At 37.0% G+C, this 25,980-nt stretch overlaps 1 protein-coding gene and 1 long non-coding RNA gene across 8 annotated transcripts in view; one reads left to right on the top strand and one right to left on the bottom strand.

Annotated features, from left to right (window-relative positions):
* RAD51B (RAD51 paralog B) overlaps positions 1-25,980 on the bottom strand; it is a 690,361-nt gene that overhangs the window by 482,074 nt on the left and 182,307 nt on the right. The gene's annotated exons all lie outside the window — the stretch shown is intronic.
* The window catches only part of LOC117202177 (uncharacterized), a 42,969-nt gene continuing 26,331 nt past the window's right edge, over positions 9,343-25,980 (top strand). The window contains exons 1-5 of one of the 4 annotated variants that reach the window (XR_007476042.1): positions 9,343-10,101; positions 10,621-10,799; positions 11,650-11,672; positions 16,263-16,321; positions 22,702-23,947. This is a non-coding gene — a long non-coding RNA (uncharacterized LOC117202177). Of the gene's footprint in view, positions 10,102-10,620; positions 10,800-11,649; positions 11,673-16,262; positions 16,322-22,701; positions 23,948-25,980 lie in introns of those variants that run through there. The other 3 variants (XR_007476041.1, XR_004484393.2, XR_004484418.2) reach the window with 3 other exon arrangements.

The raw sequence follows: 25,980 nt of genomic DNA, 5'->3' as shown, positions 1-25,980 counted from the left end.
TGATGAAGCAGGAGTTAGGAGTAAGGACAGAAAAGACTGAATGGGGGGAGTGATTCTAGTTAGTGGTAATGAGGCCAGCTGCAGAGTTCTGTCCTCTCACTGGATGGCAAGTTAGTTAATCCCTCTTAAGGGTAAATTTTCCCATCAGTCAAAAGAAACAAAATATTTAAATTCCATCTCAGGTACACTGCACAGTGCCTGGCACACAGTTTATGTTGGATATATGAAATGTTAATTATTACTATTATTGCTAATTAATTAATAGCAGGAGCTGAAGAAATATACCTGATGGTGTTACCCAAGTTGGACCTAAGGAGAAAATTTAAGAGATTTCTGGTATAGAATTCCCCAGATGTCACAGTGTTCTTATTTCCTCAAGCTGTTATAGTTAATGTCCTAATTGCCATACAGACTGAAGCAGAGAGAAATGCAGAAAAACCAGATCTTTCTGTCATGTTCAAAAAAGTCGGAGTCTGTAGCTTGATTGTAATTTGCCTACCAGTTCGTGCACCATTTACATCTCAAAATGCCTTAAACCTCAAGTAAGTTTTCTTAGTTTTTAAAGCTAATGAGTTGATCCCTTTGTAGTTCCCCTAAAAACAGTTGTCAAAAAGAAAAATATACTTGTCAAATATAAATGACAAATGTGAAAAAATGTTCAGTCTCTTTAGTAAACAAAGAGTCCACTGGGAATTAGATCAGTAAAGTCTATTGTTAGTAGCACAATAATGGGCACCCTTGTGGCAAAGGCCTTAAAAATGTGAAAATCCATCTAGCAATTTTACTTCTAGGTTTTTATTTCATAGAAACAACCAGGGTCGTTCACAAGAATTTATCCAGAGGATACTCCCCACAACGTATTTATAATAGCAAAAAAATATTCAAAACAAAGGAATAACCTAAACTTAAAAACGATTTAAATGATAGTAGGGGACTTCCCTGGCGGTCCAGTGGTTAAGACTCCGCACTTCCACTGCAGGGGGCACAGGTTTGATCCCTGGTCAGGGAACTAAGATCTCGTATGCCAAACGGTGCGGCCAAAAAATAAAAATAAAAAAGATAGTAATTGATATGTTCACTACTATGCAGCCGTTAAAAGCCATGTTGTAGAAGAATTTAGCAGCACAGAAAAAAATGTTCAATATATATTTATATTTTAAAAATTGTAAGTAGCTTATCTTTTTCACAAATTTATTGGTTCTTTTCACACATTACTTTTTCCATATAAACTTTAACATTATTTTCTCCATTTTTTAAGAAAACCAGAATTCCAGAAATCTGGTTTACTCTCTTGGCTATGGTGGATTACTCTCTTGGCTATGGTGATAGATACAGAGGGGCAAACCCAAGAGATACTCGGAAGGACTGTTTGCAAACTCTTGCTATAAAATCTCAAAGTCTTAATAGCAATTCCAAGGAGATCTTGGGCTCTAGGAACTACAGACCACTTGGACCCAGGAAATCTGGAGTTGTCTGGAATCCAAAAGGAGAAGGAGAGGGCAAGGAGTGCCTCTGAGAAGGAAAGATGAATAAGCCTTGGGTGTTGGCAGAGGAACAGGGGCACTTAATCACAGAGGTATTCTGGAACAAGCATCAGTGCAACCTCTAGGAACTCTGATGTGTCCTGGCACCTTAGAGGTAAGTGGGGTCTGGCCCAGGGTCAGAGTAGCAGCTCAATCAGCTAACAGAATGTCCAAGTTACTGATTGCTTAACTCGGTTCTATCATTATAAGCTCTATGGAGGCTGATCTTAACTTCCTATTAAATGCATAAAGTATGCTTACTCACTAGGTAGCTATCTAAACATTATAAAATTCAGTTACTCCCCTGTATACTTCATCTAGGCTTTAGAGGAGTGAACACCCAACAAATATGGCCATATCATTTTCAAAGCAGCCTTTCTTCTGATAAGACTTTTTCACAATTTAGAACTTGTTCACACACTGAACACAGCAGATAAGACTTCAGTTAAAAAACATTTTATCCTTTAAAAGAAAAAAACTCCTTTTCCTTCCCTCCAAAATAAAACCTCAAGAAGAAACAGACACAGAGAAAGAGAAAGAAAAAGGAGGAGAAAATGAAAAGAACAGATAAATGATGTCTAGCTTTCTTTCCTATTTTCTGCATTCTCTCCATACAGTGAAGCCCACTTAAAGAAGCAGACTCATTTATAGACGTTCCCTGAAACACAACCTCAGGGCATAATAATACCTATACTCATAGTGTTGATGAAAGGAGATAATATTTGTAAAATGCTTAATACAGTGCCTGGGACACTGTAATGAGAACAAAAAACAGTGGTCAACAAAACCAACAGCAGGCCAAGACAGTGTTTATTCAACATGGGCAAAGGATCTGAATAGACATTTTCCACAGAAGATATTCAAATGGCCAACAAGTATATGAAAAGATGCTCGACATCACTAATCATCAGGGAAAGGCAAATCAAAACCACAATGAGGTATCACCTCACACCTGTTAGAATGGCTACTATTAAAAAGACAAGAGAGGGCTTCCCTGGTGGCACAGTGGTTGAGAGTATGCCTGCCGATGCAGGGGACACGGGTTTGTGCCCCGGTCTGGGAAGATCCCACATGCTGCGGAGCGGCTAGGCCTGTGAGCCATGGCCGCTGAGCCTGAAAAGACAAGAGATAACAAGTGCCGAAGAGGATGGAAGAAAAGGGAACTTTTTAAAAATTTTATTGAAGTATAGTTGATTTACAATGTTGTATTTAATGTCTGCTTTACAACAAAGTGACTCAGTTATACATATATATTCTTTTTCATATTCTTTTCCATTAAGGTTTATCACAGGATATTGAATATAGCTCCCTGTGCTATACAGTAGGACCTTGTTGTTTATCCATCCTATATATACTAGTTTGCATCTGCTAATCCCAAACTCTCAATCCTTCCCTACCCCACCCCCTGCTTAGCAACCACAAGTCTGTTCTCTATATCTGTGACTCTGTTTTTGTTTCATAGATATGTTCATTTGTGCTGTATTTTAGATTCCAAATGTAAGTGACATCATATGGTATTTGTCTTTCTCTTTCTGACTTAATTCACTTAATATGATAATCCGTAGGTCCATCCATGTTGCTGCAAATGGCATTTTTTCTTTTTAATGGCTGAGTAATATTCCATTGTATATATGTACATCTTCATTATCCATTCATCTGTCGATGGACATTTAGGTTGCTTCCATGTCTTGGCTATTGTAAACAGTGCTGCTATGAACATAGGGGTGCGTGTATCTTTTCAAATTATAGTTTTGTCTGGGTATATGCCCAGGAGTGGGATTGCTGGATCATATGGCAACTCTATTTTTAGTATATTGAGGAACCTCCATACTGCTTTCCACAGTGGCTGCACCGATTTACATTCCCACCAAGAGTGTAAGAGGGTTCAAGAAAAGGGAACTTTACTACACTGTTGGTAGGAATGTAAATTAGTGCAGCTACTATGGAAAACAGTAGGGAGGTTCCTGAAAAATTAAAATAGAACTGCCATATGATTCAGAAATTTTACTTCAGGGTACATATCCAAAGGAAATGAAATCACTATCTCAAAGAGATAGCTGCACCACAATGTTCATTGCAGCATTATTTACAATAGCCAAGATACGGAAATAATCTGTGTCCATCAACAAATGAATGGGTAAAGAAAATGTGATACACACACAAACATATACACACACACAATGGAATATTATTCAGCCATTGAAAACAAAAAAGGAAATCCTGCCATTTACAGCAACATGGAAACATGGATGGACATTGAGGGCATTACACTAGGTGAGTTAAGTCAGATAGAGAAAGACAAATTCTGTATTATCACACTTACATGTGGAATCTAAAAAAAATGAACTCAGACAAACAGAGCAGATTGCTGGCTGCCAGGGTCTGGGTGGGTGGAGGGTGTGCATACGGTTAAAGGGTACCAACTTCCAGTTTTAAGATTAATAAGTTCTGAAGATGTAATGTACAGCCTAGTGACCATAGTTAACAATTCTGTATTGTATATTTGAAAGTTGTTAGGAGAATAGATCTTAAAAGTTCTCATCACAAGGGCTTCCCTGGTGGCGCAGTGGTTGAGAGTCCGCCTGCCGATGCAGGGGACACGGGTTCGTGCCCTGGTCCGGGAAGATCCCACATGCCGCGGAGCAGCTGGGCCCGTGAGCTATGGCCGCTAGGCCTGCATGTCCGGAGCCTGTGCTCCGCAACGGGAGAGGCCACAACAGTGAGAGGCCCGCGTAACGCAAAAAAAAAAAAAAAAAAAGAAAGAAAGAAAAAAAAAGTTCTCACCACAAAAAAAAAAACAAAGCAAAAACTAACTACGTGAGGTGATGGATGTATTAACTAACCTTATCATGGTAATCACTTCACAATACTATATACATATATTAAACCATTACACTGTACACTTTAAACTTAACACAATGTTATATTAAGTCAATTATATTTCAATAAAGGTGGAAAAACTAAATTGCACTAATAAAGTCATGCAACCATGAAAAAAAGTTAAGTCATTATCTCCAGGTGGTTGGTGTTACAGTTACCCTCCTTTATTTTTCACATTCTTTTCAAATTTCTCACAACAGGCACATATTTCTTTTATAATCATAATGTGAAAATATCTAGTATTAACAGGATTTTGCATAGAAGTGGGAGAGGGTTTTACTTCCTCTGGCAAGCAGATACTGATAGAATCTTGTCATCTCCCTCTGTTGAATACCTTGGCTCCCTTAACAAAACCAAACTCTTCTCATAAACTTTATTTTTCTTCTCCTTATTCCCTCTGCTTCTTTAAAAGTTGTCTACCTGCTATTCTTTCGTTTGCTTTCTGATCTTAAGGAATCAAAATTTTATATGCACTATGTGTAAAAAAGATGAACAAGGACCTACTGTATAGTGTAGGGAACTATATTCAATATCTTTAATTACCTATAATGGAAAAGAATCTGAAAAAGAATATATATATATATATATATCTGAGTCACTTTGCTGTACACTCGAAACTAACACAACATTCGTAAACAAACTATACTTCAGTTAAAAAAAAAATTATATGCATGAAAGATAAATAGGGGCCTCCCTGGTGGTGCAGTGGTTAATAACGAATCCATCTGCCAATGCAGGAGACCCGGGTTCGAGCCCTGGTCCGGGAAGATCCTACATGCCGCAGAGCAACTAAGCCCGTGTGCCACAACTACTGAGCTTGTGCTCTAGAGCCCATGAGCCACAACTACTGAAGCCCTTGCGCCTGGAGCCCATGCTCCACAACAAGAGAAGTCAATGCAATGAGAAGCCTGTGCACCGCAATGAAGAGCAGCCCTCACTCGCCACAATTAGAAGAAAGCCCATGTGCAGCAACGAAGACCCAACACAGCCAAAAATAAAGTTAAAAAAACATTTTAAAAAATTTAAAAATAAAAAGCACTGGAATGATAAACACCAATAAATAAATAAATAAATAAATAAAAATGGGCTCTGAAGAAGCTTACTTCTAAATAGAAATCTTATTTATGCAGATACATGACATATTATATAGTAAAAGCCTCCTATAGTGAGTACATGATGTGAAATGGCCTCTTAATATGGTAAAAACACAGGAGATATTAGAATTTAAAAATCCCTAGAATCCTATTATCCTATATCTTATATAACACTATACTAAAATGGAAGATCTTTCATCTAATGAGCTTAAATTGGACCACAGCATAATTCTATATGGTTTGTAGAGAAGTATCAATAATTAATCACATTTTATACTGAAAACCACAAAGTTTATAGATGGCTTTAAACGTTTTTTAGAAGCAATATTCCAAATGGCTACAAGATGTACAAGCTCTTCCACAGAACCTTTTTTTCTGCAATGAAATACAGTATTCTGCAATTTCCAGAGGAGGAAGCCAGGGTTTCCAGTAGTGCTGCTACTAAATCTAAGAAGATAAAACTGAGAAGAATTGAGAAAATAGTTTAAATTTTAAAAATCTAATCATTTTAAACCCTGAACAAATCTATAAAGCTTTTCTTTTTTAAGCAGGTAAATCGTCATTCATGACAGCTTGCATATCTTGCTCTCTATTACAGGTTGAATGTATTCCCCCCAAAATTCATATGTTGAAGCCCTACTCCCCCCATGTGATGGTATTTGGAGGTGGGGTCTTTGGGAGGTAATTAGGTTAGATTAAGCTACGAAGGTGGGATCTTCGTGATGGGATTAGTGCCCTTATAAGAAGAGGGCCACAGAGGTCCTACTCTCTCTCCACACACAAGCACCGAGGAAAGGCCAGACGAATACAGAGCAGGAAGGCAGCTGTCTCCAAGCTAGGAAGAGAGCGCTCACCAAGAACTGAATCTGCAGGTACCTTGACCTTGGACTTCCCAGCCTCCAGAAATATGAGAAATAAGTATCTGTTGTTTAAACCACCTGGTCTGTGGTATTTTACCATAGCAGTCTAGGCTAAATAAGATGCTCTCTTTTCTCCTATCCCATATTACACCCTGGCTTGTCCTCCAGTCATTAAATAATACCTACTGTAGAACAGTAGTAAATACAGAGGTAAGGTATTTTCACATTATTGTTTCACATACTTATTCATGAGAACGCTTTGCTTCTTGATTTTAATTTCAAATGCAGACTGCAGAACATTTTATTCTTCTCTCTAAAAAAATTAAACTTGTAAAAACTAAATTACTTCTTACTTATATGATCCTCATTGGTTTTTGTTTCCTATGGTTAATGGATTTTTGGCAGAAAATATTGTTTACCACTCCTGCATAACATATTAAGATACAGAATTAATTTATCTTCCTCATACTCAAAAATTAACAGAATTAAAATCAGTAACTATTTAGTATTCAGCCTCTACTATGTAAAAGGTACTGTTGCAGATAAGAAGTATAAAGCAAGAGCTGCCCTTAAAATGTTTACTTATATTCTCTATTGTCCAAATATAAGGTATGCTCTCAACAATGCAACAAATCATTTCCATTTTCTAAAAAGTAATAGCATCGAATGGGTGGGATCCATCTTTTCCTCTCAATTTCACACAAATCCTCCCTGCTAGAACAGACTGCAAGTGGGCAAAAAGTAAAATGTCACAATGTTCCCGCTGGTCATTAATAAGCACCCACTAATTAGATTATAACCAGTAAGAAAGGGTAAGAAGGAGGAACAAGAAAAGAAAGGTAGAGAAAGAGAAGAGAAAAAAAGAAAAAGGAAAAGGTTGTCTTCAGCAAATTGTCTGTTTTAAGGTCATCGGGACCAAAGTTTAAGAAGAAAAACATGACTTTTTACTTACACTGAAAGGAACACTTACAATTACTTAAAGTTGGCCCAAATAAAAAATTTTAGACCTACATCAGTGTGGTTCTCTATAGACCACCTAATAATCTCACCAGTTAAACCAGTACCAGGATAAAGTCAAGGATTCAAAACAGATCTTCCTGCTTCTTTGGCATTTTAAGCAGTTAGAAGAACATATGGATTAAGGGAGAGAAGAAACTCATCAACACTAGCTCAACCACACGTCCATGCCTCCTGCACCCCACTACCTGAAGCAAATAAAAGAGTCTATATGATTCTGTCCTCTCCTAACACCGGTTAGCAGAATTCATAACTAAAATTTCCCGACATTTCCTACCAGTTAGTTTTAAAATAATTTGAACGTGAAGACATCCACATCAATTTGTTTGAAATGCTTTTTCCTTCTCCTGTTAGATGATTATTTGCATTGCTGTTTTCTCAAGGAGACAGTGAGTAGTCATTCAAGTTGCTGGCACTGCTGTTTCTGGGCTAATTATAAAAGATAGGAAGCTGGCGATAGACAAGAAGAAGCTTGTTTTTATCATCATGCTTTGCTGCAACCCAATGGGCAGTAGGAAGTTCAGTGCCATTTAGCCATGTCCTTTCTCTGTTCTTTAAAAAGTTTATGGCTTAGTCCTCATTTGTAAAGTCTCAGCTTGCTTCCTTGTTTTACAAGCTTTTCTACAAACTGTAATGGAAAAGCTAGCTCATGGCACCTTATATAACTTTAGTCCTCCCCAGGGGTTTTGTCATTCCTGGTAATTTGGCTTTAGAACCCAAAATCTACCCTATGCTTAAGTCTCCTTGGGTCGTTGTTTTAATTCCAGTTTATTTCTCCAGAAGAGGGTTGCTCTCTCTACCTATTTGTTGGAAACCTTTTTTTTTCTTTAACATTAATTTTCAAATTAAGAGTTGGCGCAAGGTTGCAGATCAGGTCTGCAAGTTTTCTAAAGATTTGCAGATCAAGCCAGGGAAGCAGTCTGGTTTGCTTTTGTGGAAAAAGTGATAAACAAATTTAGAAACCACTACTTAAAGATTCCAAGTTCCAAATCTTACTGAAAATATTTGGAGCTTGAATTCCATTTCTATCCTCATCTAAGAAAATGCTGGTACTAAAAAAGCTGTCTGTAAAGCTCCTAATATTTGTGAGTCATCAAGTATCTTTTCCAAAACAGCGTTCTGATCGGTATAATGCAAATGAATCACCAATAAAGCAATTAAATTCCACCCAGGATATTCCTGTACTAAAATTCAAAGGAAAATGCTTGGCAAAGGCATCTTAGGATCTGCCAAGCCCCAACCATTTGAAAACAAATAGTAACTCTAGGATGCTTCGCCAACCCCAAAAACCCAATGGCCACCCCTCTTTGAGAATGTCTGCATGTTTCCGAACATCTACTTAGGCTTCATATTCTAAGCCCTTAAGTGTCAAAGGTCAAGAACCACCAACCAGAGAATTAATAAAACTGAAGCTCTAGGTAAATAAACTTCAAACTCCAAAGGTCTGTCAGATAGATTTACACACAGTTCATCTGTTGAGAGATTTTTTTTCCCCATTCAAGGAGCATTTTAGCCTCAGGATTACCTTTCATTCAGCAAGGATCACCTACATTCTAACTCTTGTGGTTATTAGAGCAAATCATGGGGTGTTGAGAACTTGGCTTCCTCCATCTTAATAAAACAGTTCAAGTCCTAGAGGCAGTTAATCCCTGGAAGGCTTTGTGATCCCATCCCCTGACATGTTTGATAAATATGGAAATTGTAAAATGTTCTGACTTGTTAAAATTTTTTCAGCCTGCTTAACGTGCTCTTTGGCCTTCACACGCACAAAGTGCTGACTTGGCATGCCTGGGAGCTTCCATTACCTTCTCTATTGTGTATACACTGACAACCCCTGAAGCTTAAATAAGTCACACTTCACAAAGAAATGTTTACTCTACACTCTAAGAGGGACTCTCCTTTTCTCAAGGAAATAAGAAAATGACAAAGGGGAAGGAAGAAGGGTGTATACCCAAAAAATGTGCCAGAAAGGAGAAAAAAAAAAAACCAAAAAAACCTCAAGTCTAAATGACTACAAAGCTGAAGAGCATTAAAAAAAATCTGGGTTGGGATAGGTGTGTCTACAGTTGGCTGATAAACAAATCTTTCAGAGTCTGAAATTACTACAGTAAGAAACAACTATTCCTCTTTGTTTCTCGCTTTACAATATGTAACGAATAGTACAGTTTTCTTTCAGTGCCTCTTATAATTCAAATGAGTCGACTCCCTTTTAACAGTATCAAAGTTAAGAAAATGAAATATTATTGTGACGTGTATCTGGCCACCAGTGAACAAGAAGGCAAGGTGTGATCTCATGATAGATCCAACTTCTACTCATCTCAATTAACTAGTCATCTTGGAGGCTGAATAAGCAACTACATAAATACCAAGACAGAAGGCCTGTTACTGTACAAACTGGGTGTGGTGTCTAGAAACCCTGCAGACTCCTCCAGGCATAGGATTCACAGGGAAATTCTATGAAAAAAAACACAAAGACAATAAGCTGATGAAATACTGATGACACACTGGAATACTTCAAAATTTATAGCCAGTTATGCTCATCAGTCACAGCCATTCCTGATGTTCCCAGAACCAACCATCAAATTCCCAACACTTTGACCACTTCCAGAAGATTGTCTTAATAGGGTCTCCTGAGGCTGTTGCTTGTATTAAAACTTCCAATTGTGAGAGCAACGGCAAGAGTGAGATGCATGGCAGAATGGAGACAGAGGCTTCACAAGTGCAGAGGTAAGCACAGCTTACTGCAAAGAAAAGCAAGCAATAAAATAGCTAAGTGGCAGAGAGCAGCAGGCAGAAGGAAAGAAGCCAAGAGTCAGGATGGTATACATACTATTACAACCATCCAAGAATAATTGAAAATTAGTTGTAGCTGTGCAGACGGTTCTCAGGGCCTAGGCAGGTTTGGGGTAGGCAGGAAAAAAACGACCAGGCCATTTCAAAGGGCAAGAACTTGATCTGGGGATTCTGGGGAAGGAAACCAGGAGAGAAAAGAGTGAAAATGTTGAGCTCTCAGCCTAGCCTTGATACCTCAATTAAGGTAAAAAGGAAAGCAAACAAAAGATGACTTTAAGAGAGAAAAATAACCAAAATGATTAAGAATACTATTTCCTACCTTCCCATCGATAACCAAGTTTCTCAAAAACCAGTTGTATCTCAGAGCAGCAAGGCATGAAGGAAACAATACTGCAGAGAGAAAAGGAGACCAGCCAAATCAATGGCCGAAGCATCCATCTTCTTCTCTTACAGTAGGCAGACCGCACAGGAGTCTGGATCAAGGCTTCTCACAGCTTAATGTCCATGAGAATCACCTGGGAATCTCATTAAACTTCAGATGCTGATCAATTAGGTCTGGAGCCGGGCCAGAGCTTTTGCGTTTCCAACAAGCTCCCAGGTGATGCTGATACTGCTGGTCTACAAATCATACTGTGAGTAGCAAGGGTTAGTATGGATCTTGGTCAAGTAAATTTTGGCTCAACTCATGACTCTGGACAAGTTAGTTAACATCTCTAATTTCTCAGTTTCCGCACTTATTAAATAGAGATAGCAATGCCTGCCTCATAAAGTTGACATGAGGAATAAACAAAACTACTTGACCTAATGCCTAGTTATTACCACCAGAAGCATAACATTTCCCAAAGTGTGGTACACATACCATTGGTGGTACAAGGACAAACTTTTAAAAATTGTAATTGTTAGGCAATATTTTAATAAGTATTAGAAAAAAAAAACTTTAAACTCAAGATAATTACCTTAAACTCAAGATCATGGGTAATGTCACCTAGGATAAAGCTATGTTAAAAGGAAAAAGTCAATTTTAAAAATTACTAAGTAAATAAAGGTACAAGAGATACATGGATATGACAAAAATGATGAGGGTGATACTCAACTGACTAAAGCTGAAACATCAATTAAAATAGGGTTACTAAGTTTCTGAAGGCAGGGGCTTGACCAGATTACCCCATCATAAGGAGCAGGTGTGTAATAGAGTTCTGAATGTATTTCAAAACCTTCTGGTCACTCAAGGCTTAGAAACTGAACTTTAACCATATGATATTCTTACCCACATTTACTTGTGTGAATTGCATATGCTATCATGGATCATCAGACTATCCCTAAGGCTTAGGAAAACAAATTCTGTTGGGTAAAGCCATTTCCCCCTGATATGTAAATCTAAACAACCTCCCAACAGTGGGTTAAATAACAGAATTATGTCTCCAAGGAAGGAAAGCTATGATTTCATAAATCCAGTACTAAGATGTTTCTCTTTTCCCACAGACTTTTTGTAACACCATTCGAAGGTAATTTGTGGTCACAGGGATGGGTGTGGATGACTGAACAAATGAATGTGTCATAGCCTTTAACAATAACCTTTAGAGCAAAGAGAGGAAAAGTCACAGATGAGTTGGAAAAGACGCAGCATGTTTGTGAGTAGCATGGTTTTCAGAAGAGAACTATAAAAGGTTTCCTGATGTATTTAGCATCTGATGTCTGGTATACTTGGAGCAATATATCATTCTTACAATTCTGCTTAGTTGGTTGACGGTTTTGTTCAAGTTAATGAGAAAAAGGAACATGAAAACAGACATACATCAGAACTTCACTCATTCATTTCTCCATGGAGTGAACCACTTCTTTGCTGAATCAGATAATAGCTTCAAATACTGGAAAAATATTTTCTCAAGTTTTTTGTGCTATTCAAAATATAGTGGCTATAGACATGACACACTTTCAAGTTTAATCTACATTATTAACGCTTTATCGCTTTCTTAAGTCTAGACAATTAACAAAACAATAAATCAAGTCCTGATTTGTTGTGTTTGCCAATTTCCATGGGGTTAGTACCTCTTTTGTGGCTGATTTCAAGTTACCAACATGACGTCAGTGAACACAGGGCTGGAAAAAGTGTTCAGTAGTATACACCATTATACAGTATTTCCAATGCAGATAAAATAGGCACAAATGACTTCAAGAGTATTGATAACAGTAAAATGTAGTAAAAATAATTATGAAGTGATGAGTTTTGAGTACTTATTTTTTGTTTTTAATATAATTTATTTTAATGATAAGTTTATATAGTTTAATTTTTACTGATAACCAGCTCAGAAAATTTCTGAAAATTTAATAGTTTGTTGTCAGGAGAGCTGGTAGGGGCTGGATCCTGCACACCACTGGTCTCGAATCACATCCCACACATTGTTGCTATCCCACCAGGTTTACAAACAACTTTTCAGTTTTCCAAGTTAAAAATCTCTTGGAGAAAGATGATGAATCTTGTGTGTTAAAGAGACAACAACAACAGCAACAAAAATAAATAAAAATTGCAATACTGCAATTTGTATCTTTTATGTAGTCAAGTTTGTAGTTAACAACAGAAAACATATGAAACATTTATACACCCAGAGCCTTTAGGAAATCAAGTAATAAAAGCACCTTTGCATCTTGGGGGAAAGAAATGTAGGCAGAAGATATTTGTTTGGGTAAAAAAGGACATGGAGTTAAGCATAAAGATGTTTGCATCAATTTCCACATATAAAACTGGTCAGAAAGACTTGATTTCCTAAGGGAACAGAAAGTAAAAGAAATAGCTCCTTATAAGTGAATCATAAGGATTCTTTCCAAAGACAAAAAAGCAACCACAATATAAATGCTTTAGATGCCATCATTACATGGCAATACTAACTTTTCAATTTGTAAAGATAAAAGGGAAAATGTTAAGGAAATCCAAAGCCATTTCACTAATCCCTATAGCCAAAGTAAACCAGTGAGAGAATGAGAGAACTTATTCCACGAAATGGTCATTTATGATGTTAACTAGCACTTTTAAAGACTTTCAAAAACAGCTCTGCATTGCCTGGTAAATCTTTGAAAACCTAAAAGCAGTTAAGTAGCTCTCAATCCTTTAGAAAAGTTCAATTAACCAGTTTCACACTGAAAGGGTAAATTTTCACATTAAAAGGGTGAAAATTCACTGCCTTCCCTTTCATGGAAAGTATGTGTAAATTACTTTCCAAAACTGAGCATAATATCCTATGGAATTGTTTATTTCAAAAAGTAAGTCTTCAAAGCTGAGGGAAATGTACAGCACACATATTGTTTATCTCTACAAGATGGAGCATATGGAAAAATTTATAACTGTCAAGTGTTATTACACTGCAAAACAAACGTGGAAGTACACAATAGGGATAAATATAGTGAGACTCGTTCACAAATTGGAGATGCTGGAGGCACATGGAAAAGTTTACAAAAATTGCAATGTTTAAGAGATCAGGAGGACAGCGGCGCTAACCCGGCTTTACAAAAAGATCATATGCAACAGATTCCACTGTTCCTTCTGAATTATAATGCAGGTTTAGGCATGCAGGTTAATTTGAGAAGCAGCCCTTAAAGAAAAGGAAAGAAGAAAAACAATTCCTGTCTTGGGTTAAAAATTCCAAATAAGCATTATCGATACTAAAAAAGAAAAGGGTGGGGTGTGTAAAACAATTAAAATCATAAATTTAATAAGCCTTGAGTGGTAAAATATTCAAATGAAAACATAGTTGAAAAATTATTTTAACAGAATATTTATTAAAAGCATACGATTTCATTTTTAAAAACTTTAATGCATAGTAATATAAGTTGCTGAATTAGGGTAATTTTAAAGTGTAATTCATTTTTTCAATGACTTTCAGGGAGAAAAGAAAAAAGGGGGAAAAGGCACTAAACCTACATTTTAAAATGTAATAATTTGCAGTTATCTCCCCAAATCCTCTCTTTCAATGTGGTGGTCTAGTATTGGAATATATATTATTTCAAAGGTCTAATTTTCACACATAAAGCTTTAATTTTAAAATAATAATAATAATTTCCCTAAAATTTCTCAGTATCAGCAGTGCCCTAAAGAAAAATTCTTTCTGAGTATAAAGACAGAGAAGTACTCCCAGGGAAATAAAAGCACTCTCTGTCCAAAGCTCACATGAACTAAAGGCAGAGGCTGAACTAAGGTTTGGATGTACTTTCTATTTTCTTTAGTCCCCTAGTCATTACTTTAACAGGCAAAGAATAACTAAACAGCAAAACTCGTTGACGGAAGCACATACTTTCCACACACTCTAAGTGTCAAAGGCCTGTTTAGAGAAAGGCCAAACAATCTACTGCATCTTAGATGCAAGGGCCAGAACTAGGAGATGTTTCTGACTAAGGAGTCTATTTCTGCCTCTACTATGGCCTCATTTTATAACCTTAGTGAAGAGATTTATCTGTTCCTCACTTGACTTTAAAAATAAAGATGGAGCCACGTAAACTCTACTTAACTCCCTAGAATATTGTGAGACTACAATAAATAATGTCCATAAAAGCTTTGATCTCTTCAGGAAAAAAATGATTTCTGACATAGGCAGGAGAGGTTTTAGAGGTTCCTGAGAAACTAGTGCTAAGTCAAGGTGGAACACGAGGAACAGATAAACCACAGATCACTAGAAAATGCCTGTTAACCCTTTTTATTTATTTTCCAGGTAAAAATGGTCTTTGAAACTAGGCCCATAAACTGCCGTCTAGATCATATCCAATTTCCACTTCCATTACGTCCACTTATGCCATCACTACAAATTATACCATTTGAACAGATAAGAGACAGCTATAGTAACTAAACTAAGGACTGGAGAAGAGGAGAAATCAGAGTGCTTGATTTCTAGGCCTGGCTCCTCCTGACATTAAAAAAATGACGAATTAGAAAGTTAGTGGGAAAAAAAAAAGATTTCATGCCTCTTTTTAGTCCCATCTGCCCCTCTCATGAGAAGTCATCAATATGGCTGCCAAGATTTCTTGGTAGAAAGATGATTTTTTAAGATGAAACAACTGTACTTAATTGAATCTTACTTTCTGGATATATGCCAGTATTTGCATTTAAATTATTAAGGTACTGGGGCACAATGGTTTCAATTGAATCTTCTCTATAAACTCTCTCATGTGTTTAATGTATATCATTTCTATTCTTTTAACTACTGAGCATATAGCGATGGCAACAGTTTACTTTTTCTTCTTTAGAAGTTCCATTCACAATAGCCGCACACTTCAAATGCCAGGTACTTGCTAACAGGCCATATAACAAGACAGCAGCATTTGAAGATTTACAATGTGAAGTGAAATCATACAGAGTAAAAAAGGAGAGAATAACTGAGTGCATAAACAATCTTAGCAAAAATTCTACATCTTAACATAATCTGTGTTTGTTCCATTGACCACAATTCTAATCCTTAGGGTTTGAAATCTACCATATAACCAATCTTTAATCATTATAATCTTCTAGGAAAGAGCAGTAGATCACTTTTAACTTCTTTTAGCATTAACTAATTCTGTTATATTCTTTGTATTCCAAGGATACCTAAATGCGGTGTTAGGTTTTGTTATAAATCTTAGTTTATGTCATTAATAAATTGGTATCATGGTCAGTAACAATAGGGCAATAATAGTAATAGACCTTTGAGGGTTGTACCTACTTTTTAATGCTCTGAAACAGGAGGCACAGCTCTACTGGGTGAATCCGATCATAAAGGTAAAATGTCATATTTTTTCTCACTCAGTTTCAAACTCATTTAATTTCTCTAAGCATCAGAAAATGCAGTTTGCTTAAGACTAAACAGCAAGTACATCACAGAACAGGGGTTTGAGCCCAAGTCCATCTTGCTTCAAATGTCTGTGTTCTTTCCATTATGCCCTGGGGCCTCTTACCAGGGGACAGTATTTTCTATACTACCAGAGGAAGGCATGGTCCTCTCAGCATTCAGAATATCAGCGGCAGATCCTGCTGCCCCAAACCTTCCTACCACAACCAAGGAGGAGGAAAGAGTGAGAGGGGGAAACTCCTGATTGCTGTTCCCTATCTAACTCTGGATATATTTTTCCCACAGAGTTAACTTAATAAATGGCAGCTAGAATCCACCTTCCGGAGTGCTGGAGTAGCAATGAGGTAAGCTTTCCTTGCATATTAGTACTCAACAAGAGGAGATTAATGTTATATTTTCTTATTTTTGTGTCCCACCCAAGAATACAACTCAGAATGCGTTAATTTGTGAGAAAGTAATTCTTCACTTTTTAAAGACTTGAATTAACTTTCCTTGAATTAGTTGATGTTTACACAGAGTATCTGAGCATGTACATAAAACAAAAACAACTCATTTTCTGAACACTTTAAAACTGACATCCTGCTAACCTTCCTAAGACAAACACCTTAAGTTATTTTTTTAAAAGATAAGGAAAAAAGGAAAAAAAAGACTCTGGAAATAAGAGATAAAATGATGAAATCCATGAATATAAACTCTTGACAGTTTAACTTATAAAAGTAAAAGAACTGAGTAAATTAAATTATCAGAATCCAAAAGAACCAGAGATCATATTGCAACTAAGCAGCAGACCTAAACCCAAAATGGATTTAGAATATATTTAACATTGGAGGCGCAAAGTTAATTCCTTTGTCATATCCTCTTCTTGCTTCTGCTTGAAATCCAAGGGGCATGGGGTGAATTTGCTTAATCTGCAACATTAGGAATCCCAAACTCTTCAGAGGAGCCCTCCAGGATCTCTGGGTATAGACAATTGCCAGGGCAGATCTGAAAAATATACAACAGCTTACTTTCTCCCTAGAGGACTTTTTCGTAACTAACTAGACTAATCTTCCTCTGAGGGATTTTAAAAGAACAAATTTACCTTTTTTGCTAAAAGTGATATCTAGGTCTGCCTGAAACGGTGCACAAGGGACATCCATTAAATTACCTCTAGTTAATGATAACTTTGGATCAAATGGGGTTATACAAATAAACTATCTTCCTAACATTCCTGTTATAGACTTAAGAAGGCAAATAACCCTGACTGATCTAAAAACAAAAGTCTAATCTGTTCTGGGAAAAGAGTTCTGACAAATCCTAATTCCAACAGTATGAAAGGCCCAGTAATTACAAGATTAGGAATATTTCCCTGTAAAATTTTCCTAATTACGTTTTTGATCCAAGATGCACTAAAAAAATGAAAAAGAGCTACTCCAAACTACATTATCAAACAAACAGTCAAAGAGTTGGTGGTCATATTAGTAAGGTAGTAAGGCAAGGAAAACTAATATATAGTGATCTGTTTGTTTTCTCAGATTAAAAAAAAAAAACGACTTCTTCCTTAGGAACAATAAAAACACAATCAGTATCAACTACCTTCCATAATGAAGCTTTCATAAATAACCTTGAAAACAATGTGTCTTAGCTAGCAGGTTCTAGTCACCCATGTCTTTCTAGAGTATTCATTTTTCCCTGTCAGGGATGATTCAGCTCCATAGCATACTTAGACCCAAGGTTGACTGGGAAGGAGAGAACCATTAATCCATCAACACGTTCCCCCTCTGCAGTCTCCACGCATGCAAACAGCCTGTGGAGGGGCTATGAAGAGCCAAAAAGTCTAAGCCACAGCCCTGTGTCCTCCTAGTGCTTTCTATTTAGCTTGTTGGAGAACAAGACAGTTCAGTGGGCTTCACTATCTTTTCAAATGCACCATTAGAAGACTACATGATTTAGACTCAACATCTAGTCGAAAACTTCACAAAATTGTCCATGGAAATGTCATCCAAATACAGCTGTAAGACTGAATGAAAGTTGGCAGACGTGCTGATGTTAAGTGGCATTTTACACTCAAAAGCATCCAAATGGGGGGAAAAAATTGGTGTTTGTAGTATAGAATAAAAACAAACATTAAAAGATTTTAAAATAAGGGAATGTGTGAAGATAGAAAAATAAGAGCATGTGTTGAAAAGCAGTCTTATTATTTTCCACATTTATTTATGTTTAAAGATATATTCAAAGCTAAATACAGGAATACCATATGTAGCTCTAAACCCTAACAAATGTTGTGACATAGGATGGTTTTTCTCCTCACTGAATTAATTATTTACCAACAACATTTAATAAAATTTTGCTAAGTGTCTACTATAGGCCAGGCATTCTGCTAGGAAATACACTGATGAGCAAACAGCACATGGTTCCTGCCTTCAGGCATCGTGAGAGGAGACAAGGAACTTTCATATGGAACAAACACTATGATGATATGATGATATGGAACAGACCACAGGGACACCAACCCTGCGGGAAGGGCCATCTGAGGAAGTAAAATGTAGGTTGAGAACAGAGGCTTAAGCAGGAAAGAGGAATGATGAAAGAGGCAGTGGAACAGTACGTGAAAGAGCTGAACAAAGTGGAAAGAAATTAAATTCAATAGGGCTAGGGCATGGACAATGGGAACCATGGTGCAAGATAAAGCTGAAGAAATAAGTAGGATCTGATCAAGAAGGGCTTGGCCCTAAGGAATATAAGAAGTCGCTGGAATGTTTAGAAAAGGGAATAATATTATCAGCTTTGCATTTTTAGAAGATCACTCTATCTGCAATGTGGAGTATGGAACAGTGCGGTACAGGAGTGAATGACGGAAAGCTGGTATCACAATTTTTTGGGAGATGATAGCTCTTTGGACTGGAATGATGGCATCTAAGGAAAAAGAGATGTAGGAAAATTGAAGAACTATTTAGGAGGTAAAATTATCAGAATTCTGCTTGGTGATGGAATGTAGGGAAGGAAGAAGAAGAAAGGGACAAGGCTACCTCCCAGGTTTCTGACTTGAACCGCTGGGAGATGCAGTCACTGGAGGCAGAACAGGCTTGGAGAGGGAAGGGCGGGAAAGTAATGAGATATCAGGATTGGGAATAAAATCTGAAATGTTTGGGAAGCCAGACTGGAGTGGGTTCCAAAATGAGCAGGAGGTAGAAACCAGAGAAGAGGTGTGATAGGGAAGAGAAAAATAGAGTGCTAAATATGTAGTTGAAATAGGACAATTTTTAAAGATGAGCTTAATAAATTTAGGAGCCAGTAGAAAGGGAGGTAATAATAATAATACAAAGACCTTTCTTTTGAGTGCTTAATTTGTTCCAACCACAAAGCTTAGCACTTTAAAAATAAAAATATTCAATCTTTCAATCTTCACAACAAGTCTATGACATAGGTATTATTATCCCCAACTAACACACAAGGAAACTGAGGCTGAGAGATATTATATAATTTGCCCAAAATTTCACAGCAACAGACCTAAAGTTTGAATCCAAGTATGTCTGATTACAAAGCCCATGCTCATAATCACCATGCTTACACACAGGATTTAAGAGAGAGACAGGATTAAGAAAAATCAGGGTCCATCTAAGGTGGAAAAGGATAGGCCCTGGACTTTAGGAAATGAGCGAAGCCTTTTTTCATAACAGAAGGGACAAAGGAAAAAAACATGTGGAAAGGTTCACTTTTTTAAAATTTTAATTATTATCTTTTAACATCTTTATTGGAGTATAATTGCTTTACAATGGTGTGTTAGTTTCTGCTTTATAACAAAGTGAATCAGCTATACATATACATATATCCCCATATCCCCTCCCTCTTGCGTCTCCCTCCCACCCCCCATAACCCACCCCTCTAGGTGGTCACAAAGTACCGAGCTGATCTCCCTGTGCTATGTGGCTGCTCCCCACTAGTGATCTGTTTTACATTTGGTAGTGTATACATGTCCATGCCACTCTCTCACTTTGTCCCAGCTTACGCTTCCCCCTCCCCATGTCCTCAAGTCCATTCTCTATGTCTGCATGAAAGGTTTACTTCTAATGGCAGATGAGGAACGAGTTTTCCATTGGAAGATTTCTATCTTTCCTATTGACTTGGAAGTAGTCATTTGCTGAGGATCAAGACAGAATTAATGAGTAAGATGTTTGAGAAGAGTAGAAAATAATTGAAATTGTCTTTCATTCATTGAACAAAATGCATTGGGTACTATTCTAGGCACCGGGGTCATAGTAGTAAAAAAAGAGATGAAGTTACCAGTTCATATGATCCTTAAATTTAAGCAGGGGAACACATAAAATAAACAAGCAAACAAGATAATTTCACATTGTGATATGCTAATGGAGGAAATTAAGCAGGGTAATGGGGCTGAGAGAGCTTAGGGAGAACTGTTTTATATGAGGGGCTCGGGGGACACAAGCTGGGACTGGCAAGAGAAGCCCCAGGTGAAGTATATTGTCATGGAGAATGGAGGAGAGAGTTATTTAGGGAATGACACAAGTTTGCTGGGTAATGCTAAGAGGACAGATGAGGTGAGGGCCCTGTATTTATGGAGACATTAATCTGCCTCCCTCTATATTTTTCTCCAACTGAACTCAGCAGCTCAGGAGCAACTGCAGAAAAAGCTCAGAGTCACCCACAGTTGGGAATATACCAAGCAGACATGACTGATAATGGGGCACAGGAGTTCAGTAAGCTGACAAGAGATAGGTTAGAGTTATGGTCCATGGACTCTGAAGTGAAGAGAAAGGAGAGTGAAGAATGCGTCCCATATAATTGCAAGTCCTTATAAGGCTGAAGATGTGGTGGATAAGCTGGAAAGATAAGGAAATTATGGCCAGAGAGGAAAACATCTGAATTTCAGAAGACAGAAAGAAAAAGGTATCAAAGATGTGATTTAAAAAAAAGATGAAGCAAGGGAATTGGAAGAAGAATAATGGGAGAAATGGAGGTACAAATACAAGAAGATGGAGAGTAAAGTAGAGGGACTGGGGGACAATGATAGCCCAGAAAAGAAATACGAGTTGGTGTAGCCGAGTAGCAAAAGCATCCTCAAAGAAGCAGAGTATTTTAGAGCAGATGAGGAAATGGTGGTCTAAAAGAGGTAGGGGGAGCTTAGGAAGACAATGACCCTGTGAGTGTGAAAGTGTGGGAAAATGATGGGCATCCTCTCAAAAGAGGTGTAGAAAAAATAGCATCTCAGGAGAGACCCAGACCTCAAGTCAGGAGGAACCTTCCTAAGAGTGGCTTACCAATGCTGAAATTTCAGACATGCCTGCCATCACTGGCATCTGATCCTTGTGTGAAGGAACCAATTCTCAGGGTGCAATATTCTCCATCTATGTTTCTCTTTTGCCCTGATTCCTCTAATATGACATTAACATAGTAGGGCAGAAATCCAAGAAAACCACTAGTCTGGAATAAATATCCTTTTAGACAAATAAAAAAAAAGTTATACTTGGAAAAAAAAGAAAGCAAAGCTGCCATGTTGACATCAGAACAGTAAAGCAGTTTATTTAGAGAGTCATTTGAACAAGGCAGACACAGTTTAAGGACCCAGGGGAGGTTTTCAGTTTCTACCATCTGGTTATTTCCCCAAGTCCTCTGCCATGCATCACAAAGCTCTCTGTGAATCCACTTAAAAAGGAAAGGGCTAACACTCTTTTTTATTTCCTTAACACTGCCCTCAATAAAAGGTGGTACATCCAAAGGATAAAATAAATATTCAGCCACAAAATTCACAGTGCAAAAATATATTTACTTATATGGAAAGGTGTTCTCTTTTCATTGTTGAACATAAAAAGTAGGTTATAAAATAAGATACTGAGTATGAGCTCATTTATGCAAACAATAAACGTTTTTTTTTATTGTGGTAAAATATGCATAACATAAAACTTACCATTTAACCATTTTCAAGTGTACAGCTCAGTGACATTAAATACACTCACATTGTTGTGCAACCATCGTTACCATCCATCTCCCGAACTTTTTCATCTTCCCAAACTTAGTACCCATCACGTGAAAACAATGAATTTTTACATATGAACACAGAAAAAGTCTGAATGGATATACTCTAAAAATGTTAATGGCGGATAGTGCAATTATAGGTGGTTTTCTTTTCTATGTTTTAGTCCTCTATATTTTCTGATTTTTTTCTAAAAGGAACTGCATCTCTATTGTACTTTTTAAAAGTAATTTTTAATGATTCTTTAAAAGACATTAAAGTTCAAACATTAAAAAAGAAAAGAAAAACAGGATTAGAGGCAATGCTCTTTACCTTCTTTAGATCCGGACTAGTAACTAAAGTATATTCCATGAGTGATCTCAAGCAACTCAAATTTTCTATGTATCTTTTAGAAATACGTATTTTTATAATTTAGGACTACACATTTTTTAAGAAGTCAATGCATTATCAGTTGCCTAATAAACATAACAATACTTGAAAATAAAAATGATTACTGCAGTATAGAAAGCTAATTATCCCCCACTGCCCATTTTCCCCCTTCTTCCTAGTAAGAACCCCAATTCTTAGCTGGGTACACTGATGTCCAACCAAAAGACAATATTTCCTGGTTGTTGCTCCTTGAGTTATGGCCATGTGACTAAATTTTAGCCAAAGAGGAAGTGCTATGTGCAACTTCCCAGAAGTGCCCTTGAAGGGAAGGGGTGCACTCAAAGAGCTTGCTTCTCCCCCCCGTCTCTCTCTTTCTACCCCCAGCCCTAACCATGTGAGGCCACATGCAATCCAGGAAAAGGAACTGAATTGGCCGGCACCTTGACCTTCAACTTTTGAGCCTCCAGAACTGTGAGAAAATTAATTTCTCATATTTAAGCACCTGATCTATGGTGTTTTGTTATAGCAGCCCAAGCAGACTAATACACAGTCATTCACTCAGTTGTTACCAAATACCTGATAACTAATTTATTGAATACCTACTATATGCCAGGAACATTACATACTTTACCGCTAACCCTCTCAGTAACCCCACAAACTAGAGATCATTACATTCACTTTGGTGATAAGAAGCCTGAGGCCCAAAGAATAATTACCCAAGGTCCCGTAGCTGGTAAGTGAAAAGTCAAGATTTACTTACTGTAAAGTTCATTACCTATCATACTTCATGGCCCAGACATCTCTGCATCAAGGAGTTTATGGTATTTTAGAAAGACAATCCAGACACAAAAAAGCTGAGTAATTCAAAAGGTTAATAATAGCACATGACAAAAACACAGAAATAATAAGAAGTACTAGGAGTTCCTAGGAGGGAGAGTTCAAGACATCATGAAACGCTTCAATTTCTCCCCCATAAAAATATAGAGAATTACATTAAACCAAATCCTTGTTGAAACCCATCAAGTACCCAAACCAAGTAAATAAAGTGGCAAGAGACATTACAACCTTGGAACAAAGGTAAAATCTTAATAGAACTTGCTTTGACATTTAAATTAGTACCTTTAAAAGTCACCAAAAAAGCATTTTCCTGCTACAAGGTATGCCACAGGTGATTTGCTTCATCACATCTTAATCTTCAGGAGAAAAAAATTACACAGAAGCTTAGCTTTTCTAAATGGTCTACTATAGTAAACCAGTCATTGACTAAAAAGGGACAGGGAAAATAGTTAAAACTATTTTCTGGAAGTGTGTGAAATTAGATTATCTGCTTATATTTAAAGATAATTTGAAAAAGTCTGAGAAATTCTTTCACAAAAGAAGAGCTATAAATGGTCAAATAAATTTTTAACAATGCATAGATTAGACAGGAATGTGGAAAACATAGAACCCAACATCATTTTGGAACAATATGTCTTCAATTTTCTTAAAGTGATAGTTACCTACTTAACTACTAAGCAGCCTTTCTAAATCGGTAATTCCGAAGTTAACATTTTTAATGTAGAATACTTTTACAAAAATGCAAAATCTTCCATAGAAATCTATGATAACCTGTACGTGAAATCTAGGGGGAGAAACAAATCCAGTATGGATCTATAAAAACCTAATTCAGGGGTTTCCCTGGTGGCGCAGTGGTTGAGAGTCCGCCTGCCGATGCGGGGGACATGGGTTCGGGCCCCGGTCCGGGAAGATCCCACATGCCGCAGAGCGGCTGGGCCCGTGAGCCATGGCCGCTGAGCCTGCGCGTCCGGAGCCTGTGCTCCGCAACGGGAGAGGCCCTAACAGTGAGAGGCCCGCGTACCGAAAAAAAAAAAACCAAAAAACAAAAAACCTAATTCAATTTGTATGTTCTATTGGTTGTTAGAAAAAAATATTTAATGTCTAAATCAGGAAAGATGTATCTTGATAATGCTTTTAATTCGACAAAAAATTAGAGGTATTATTTAGAATTTGGTTTTGTGACAAAGATGATATGTTTTCATTATAAATATAAAATATGCTAATTACTGGAAATTTGTAAAATGAAGAAAAGGATAAAGAACACAGCCATGTCCTTACCACTAACAGTTCCTTCTAATTAACATATTTTTATGTTTTTAAAAATTTTTGATAATTCTATATAGATTAGATATTCAGCATTTTTTTTCTTTTTCACTTCAACATATGGCATTTTTCTATGCTGTTATTAAACCAACAACATAAGTCGCTTTTAATTCTAGGAAACATTCCAATAAATTTTCTTAACCACAATTCACTTTAAACAATTAGGTTGCTTTTTGTTATGCTAATAATGCCAAGATAAATATCTTTGTGTTTTTTCCAATTCGCAGATAATTTCCTTAGCCTAAATTCTAGCAGTGAAATTACTAGCCGAAGTCATACAATCAGTAAATAGGAGGGCCTGGGTAAAGAGACGTGTTAGAGTTCACAAGTGCTTATTGCTAAACTTTCAGGAATTTCCTAAGCCATTTGTTAAATACAGACATCATTAAAAATTAAATTTTGTAAATGTATAACTAAATAAATTTTAAATAAAACAAATACTCAAATTTCATCATTTTTCATTGTGTTACTACATTTTACTACTATCCTGGCTCAGAGCTGTTTACATCTACTGGACCTATATTGTGGGGACACGACTATATAATGGTATTCTACTGCACATCTCTTCCATCAACATTCAGTGATGTCATGTTGTAGCATGAGTTTGGACATAGTGGGAGTATTTATACCATGGAAATTGGAAAATGGTACAAATGGGGCTTTTTACCCTCCTAGAGAATCCATAGAATTAGCCTGATTATTCAGATGGTGAGCTATACATGTATCTTATTTATTTCACCCTCAAACTGTGTATTTTTCAACCTATCTACACCTTTTAAAAGCCCTCAAAAAGATGGAAGCAGAGACTGACATCTAAGCATTTTAATCAGTTTTACTACTTGAGCCACTTGGTAGATGTTTATAAAGTATTTTTGAAGAGTACTGTGTTGAGTGGCTGTCGGTGATACAGAAACGTTGAAGTCTTCAAGTAAAAAATGATAAATACCATGAGATAAAAATGATACAGGAATGCAAAGAAAGGAGAGATTATGTCCTGAAGAATTTTACAAGGTCCACAAAAGAGAACATTTTCAGATGAATAAATAGTGTCATAGAAAAGTAAAATGATTAAGGCTATCAAAAACTCCACCCTCTGGATAGACCTAGAGTCTGTCATACAGAGTGAAGTAAGTCAGAAAGAAAAAGACAAATACTGTATGCTAACACATATATATGGAATTTAAGGAAAAAAAAATGTCATGAAGAACCTAGGGGTAAGGCAGGAATAAAGACGCAGACCTACTAGAGAACGGACTTGAGGTTATGGGGAGGGGGAAGGGTGAGCTGTGACAGGGCGAGAGAGAGTCATGGACATATACACACTAACAAACGTAGTAAGGTAGATAGCTAGTGGGAAGCAGCCGCATGGCACAGGGATATTGGCTTGGTGCTTTGTGACAGCCTGGAGGGGTGGGATAGGGAGGGTGGGAGGGAGGGAGACGCAAGAGGGAAGACATATGGGAACATATGTATATGTATAACTGATTCACTTTGTTATAAAGC

This window comes from Orcinus orca, chromosome 2, assembly GCF_937001465.1.
Source record: "Orcinus orca chromosome 2, mOrcOrc1.1, whole genome shotgun sequence".
In the NCBI taxonomy this organism is placed as follows: Eukaryota; Metazoa; Chordata; class Mammalia; order Artiodactyla; family Delphinidae; genus Orcinus; species Orcinus orca.
Note: the sequence above shows the minus strand (reverse complement) of the source record. Positions and strands in the feature narration are given on the sequence as shown.